The following is a 5416-nucleotide window of genomic DNA, read 5'->3' on the forward strand; positions in this document are numbered from 1 at the left end:
CTGTGTGAGTCCAGTTTCTTTTACTGACCACTTTCTTCACATCTAATATTTTATGGAATCCTACTGGCTATACATTCTGAATTATTTTGAGTCAATTTCTTTGCTCCACTCATCACTCTTGTCTTATCACTCACAAGCTAGCCACTTTACGTGCAAATGAATCATGTTCATAGTATTTTACAAATATATATTTCAAGACCTCATTCTTAAACTACTGAATCTGTTTCTATAGTCATCTCCCACACTCTGCTCATTGGTAATAAAGCTCTCCAGACAATGTAATATGTAATCTGGTTTAGGATTCCTGGACACATCCAAACCATGTTTCCCCTCATTGAATTCTCTACTGTGTTTTCAATATGGACAACTGTTTAAAAGATCTCTCAGGTCAGGGATTTAGCTCAGTGGTTTTGCTGCCTGCTGCGCAAGTGCAAGAACCTGAGTTTGATCCCCAGTAGATCTCTCACCTGCCCTTATATGTTTTAAGAGTTTTCAGTGTATGACTATTGTTATAAGTATATGGTTTTATTTGAAGTCTCCAACAAAAATTTTAACTTTATAAATACTTAATTTTTAAAAGATTTCATATCAGGGGACCTCCACTGAGGATATGGAAAATAAAACTACATTTCTAACAGAGTTTGTCCTCACAGGACTCCCATATCAAGTAGAGTGGCAGGTCCCCCTGTTCCTGGTGTTCTTGGTGATTTACCTCATCACTCTTATTGGAAACCTTGGTCTCGTTACTTTCATCTGGAATGACCCTCATCTTCACATCCCTATGTATTTGTTTCTTGGGAGTTTAGCCTTTGTGGGTACTTGGTTATCATCCACTGTGACACCAAAGATGCTGGTCAATCTGTTACTCAAGAGCAAGTTGATATCTCTCTCTGAATGCATGATACAATTTTTCTTCTTTGCAATCAGTGCCACAACAGAATGTTTTCTCTTGGCAGCAATGGCTTATGATCACTATGCTGCCATATGCAAACCTTTACTTTACCCAGTTATTATGACCAATGGCCTCTGCATCTGCTTATTAGTGTTGTTTTTTGTTTGTAGCTTTCTTCATGGTTTAATACATGAAATTACTTTATTCAGATTAACGTTCTGTAATTACAAAATAATACATCATTTTTATTGTGACATTATACCATTGTTAAAGATTTCCTGTGCTGAGCCTTCCATTAATTATCTAAGGCTTTTTATTTTTTCTGGTTCAATTCAATTATTCACAATTGCGACCATTATTGTCTCCTATACATTTGTTCTCTACAATTTTAAAAAAGAAGTCTGCTAAAGGCACAAGGAAAGCCTTCTCTACCTGTGGAGCTTATCTTTTATCTGTGTCTTTATACTATGGTAGTCTTGTCTTCATGTATATGCATCCTGCATCTCCACAAGCAGATGATCAAGATATGATGGGTTCTTTATTTTACACAGTCATAATTCCTGTGTTAAATCCAATTATCTACAGCCTGAGAAATAAGAAAGTAATACATTCACTAACAAAAACATTAAAGGGAAATATTTAGATCTTACACTGCAATATATTTTCCTTAAAATAGTTACAAAATCATACAAGTTAGGATTGGTTATTTTTTGGTACATGTTAACTAATTTTCCAATTATAATAGTCATAGCTTAAGTTGTTAGCACCTGATAAACTTCATTAAAGACTTCTATACATCATTCAGAACCATATAAAGAAATTTAATTAAAATGTTTAAACTATGATAATTAAAGAGGAAAACAAAAGCATTTTGCAGACTTCTGTGGTGGTCTTCTGTGTGGTTTTTATAGATGAGTTTAGTGCTAAAATCATGTAGGTTCCCTGATCATGACTTGAGTTTGATGTCTGTGACACTAATATAGAATATAGTGTGGAGACTTGTATCACATTTACTCCATAATGGTAGCAGGTTTATGTTTGAACACAAGCTAATCTCATTAATTCAGCTATCCTCTGAAAGGCCTTTTATTCACACTGATGAGAAATGGTAAGTTGCACTTTTTATAGGAACTCTACTTTTATATCACACAGAAAAATAAACAGAAATTGGAAAGAAGAATAAATAAGGAAGAGCTTACAAAACTAGAGGCAGCAACAGATGAACAGAGGATGTTATTAGCTCTGTTTGTTCCTATGTGTAAGAAGAGGAAAGTTGTCTTTTCCTGACTGTGATGCCTTCTAAGGATCTGTTGTTTCTGAGGATATGTTTCTATATTGTTAGTCAATCTTAAAAGCTTCACCAGTTCAGAGAGCTAACAGATTAGAATGAAGATTAAGTTTTGTGGGTTTAGACAAGAAAAGTGACATATTAGGAAGGAAATTGTCTCAATCTTCCATGAATAATAAAAAAAGAACTAGTGAAATATAAAAATTCATTATATTTAAATGTTAGTGGAATATGTCTTTTACAGTGAGGAACTTTAAATTTGTATTTCAAAAGTTAAAGTAATGCTGATATGATATGACATCAAACTGTGTAGTGGGTAGATGGAGAAGGCATGAAAATGAACAAGAGTTTGAATGGTTTGTCCCTTAAAAACTGGAGCAAGCTAATTCTATATTCTTTAAGTATAATAAATTATTCATCTTGACATCACCCCTGTTCTTCCTCACTCAAAACTGAAATATTATAATCTTTAAATTTATTGCCTTTAAGACAGATCAACCACATTCTTTTATTACAAATTTTATTTCAGTCATTCAATCATATTTATTTTGAGTTACTGACCATGTAGCCAAAATATTGATCAAAGCCTATGAATTCATACATTATAAAGTATTTGATCTAAGTGAAGTGAACGACCACATGCTTGAACTTCTGTATGATGGTAATATATATATTTTTTGGTACTGGGGATCAAACTTGCAACCTTGCCCTTGTGAGGCAGGTGGCAGAACCACTGAGCTAAACCCCCAGCCCCTGATGGTAATATTTTTATTATTAATATGGTGGAGAGATGTCTCAGAAGTAGCTCATGGTGATATAGCTGTCCAATTTTGGATGGTTCCTTCATATCTTACAGGACAACTGGTAAAAAAGGCAAGAGTTTTCTTTTCCTCTGTTAACTGATCTTGCGAACTACTTATGACACCATTGATGGAAGTTGGAGAGAAATGAAAATATAGCATAGAGCAAAGTAAATATTTGTGTAAAGTAAATATAGCACAGAGAAAAGTAAATATTGGAGATCATGGAAATTTGGGCCACTCATTCATGTAACTTTACTTTCGCTACAGAACCTGTCCAGGCATAATCTTTTACATACATCTTTTTTGATAATAGTGTGCTGCTATACTTGTTGACCTTTATGTTTTGGTGTGTCTGATAATACACAGTTCACAAGGGTTGGTCAAACTTCATAATAACATGGTTGTCTACAGTTAAATGCTTGGCCTCTGCAAAGACTCCAGAGTAGGCTAAGAACTGTTTCTCAAAAGCAATCTGTTACCTGCAGAAGGTAGAAAGGCTTTGTTTCAAATTCCAAGGATTTAGCCTGCAATTCACCAGTAGAGGACTTCCAAAGGCTAAAAACAGCATCCCTAGCCCAAAAGACAGGTAGAAAAAAAAAGCAGGTAGACCCAACATAAGGCTTACTTCTTGGATGAGCCCCACTCTAAAAAATCAAGTTTTGGGTCATTGGGTCAATGGATCAAAGAACACACTCACATGAGAATATGTGGCTTCTATAATCTAAAAAGGCCCACAGGTATATGCCTTGTTTTGACTTGTAGGAGGAGCCATATGCAAAAATGTATCCATAACCTTAGAAGAGATATATCAATATACCCCACATTACTAGACTGTAGAAATTTCATTGAGGTAGAACACTCTTGTAAGTTATTGGATATTTTTCAACTCCTCTGGTGTGTAAATATCTTACAAATAAGTGTAGCGTGGAGGCTTTTATCAGTTCATTAGTTCCAATTAACATAATATCATAAGTGTTGTGGACCAGTATAATCATATGGAAAAGAATGCTGGTCATGATCCTTGAAAATATTTGTAAATCATATATTTGATAAAATAATTATATCCAGAATATAAGAATTTTTATTAAAACCAATAATAAGGCTAATAACTAAATTTAAAAAGTGACAAAAGATTTGAACAGATCCTTAATCAAAAAAGATATACACATGTCAAATAAGGACACTAAAAGAGATTTGAGGCTTTGAAGGTGAAATAAAACAGCAGAATGGGATTCTTAATGGTCATCCCCCTGCAGAAACATCAATTTGAACAGCTATCCACACATGAAGATACCTTCATAAGAAGTTAAGAAAACAGCAGAGAGATCATAGAACCTGATTATGCCAAAAGAATCAGAAAGGACTCATTGAAGAGGGTAAGATAAGCTTTACATTATCGGTGTGGCCTCATCTCCAAATACAGGCAGCACAGCATGGAGACAGATAATGTCTGCTTGGGAGAAAGAGAAGGAAGTAAGCATAATACTTCCCATTCGACCCCAGTACTAGGACATCCACAGTAAAACTCTACTCTGGGGAAATACAGTCGCTGAATACAGGTCAGTATCTGTGAATTAAGGTTCTGGATCCACCCTACTACCATATGGGACCCATAGTCCCTGTGAGATGGATTTGATTTCACAACTGCCTCATTGAAGACTGACTGCAGTGGCCTTGGGTTTTGGCAAACTTCAGTAGCAGTCAGACCTCAGTGATCATGGGCTTGAGTACCCCCAGGCCTATGCCAGCCTTAGCAGTCACATGATTCCAGCCTGATGCCTCAGAGGCCATGGAATTCCAGCTGGGCTTTGCTATCTGGAAAAGAAAATGCAATATTTCTGTCAAAGTTTATTCACATAGAACTTCAATATCAACAAGAGTGGCAAATTCCCACTTTCTTGCTCTCCTTGATGACATATCTTAACACCATCTTGGGGAATTTTGTATTATTGCTTTTATCTAGAATAAGTGTCTAATGAGTGATTTGAAAAAACATGAAAATGAACAAACATTTTAATGATTTGTGACCCAAAATTCTTTGAATGCTGGTTTTCATCATACTTTGCAGTCTTTCAATCTACTGAGAAACTCATTTTTATGTCACCCTTGCCATTCATTTTGCAGCATTAAAATTCCATACATATTTGTATTAATACCACTGAGCTCCTCAATCTAAAGCATATTCATATGTGTGTTTCAAAATCGCTAGTCATTTATCTACCTCTTCCTTTTGGGACTCTGTTATTTACCAAGCATTGTTGTCAGATAATTCTTCACTTAAGGAATTTTGATTAAATCATTTGCCTCTTCAATATTTTTCATGGCTGCCTTTACCACAAGATTATATGAAAATATGATATATATGCCTATCTATTATTTATCTGTCTATCTATCATCTATCTATCTGTCTATCACCTATCTATCTTCCTCACC

General features: G+C 34.9%; 1 pseudogene; it reads left to right on the plus strand.

The window, feature by feature from the left end:
• Window positions 1–610: 610 nt before the first annotated feature.
• LOC101701775 (olfactory receptor 5H8-like) lies at window positions 611–1535 on the plus strand (annotated as a pseudogene).
• Window positions 1536–5416: the final 3881 nt, after the last annotated feature.

The sequence above is a fragment of the Heterocephalus glaber genome, unplaced genomic scaffold (genome assembly GCF_053883595.1).
Source record: "Heterocephalus glaber isolate CG9 unplaced genomic scaffold, H.glaber_assembly_v1.0 deba00000122, whole genome shotgun sequence".
Lineage (NCBI taxonomy): Eukaryota > Metazoa > Chordata > Mammalia > Rodentia > Bathyergidae > Heterocephalus > Heterocephalus glaber.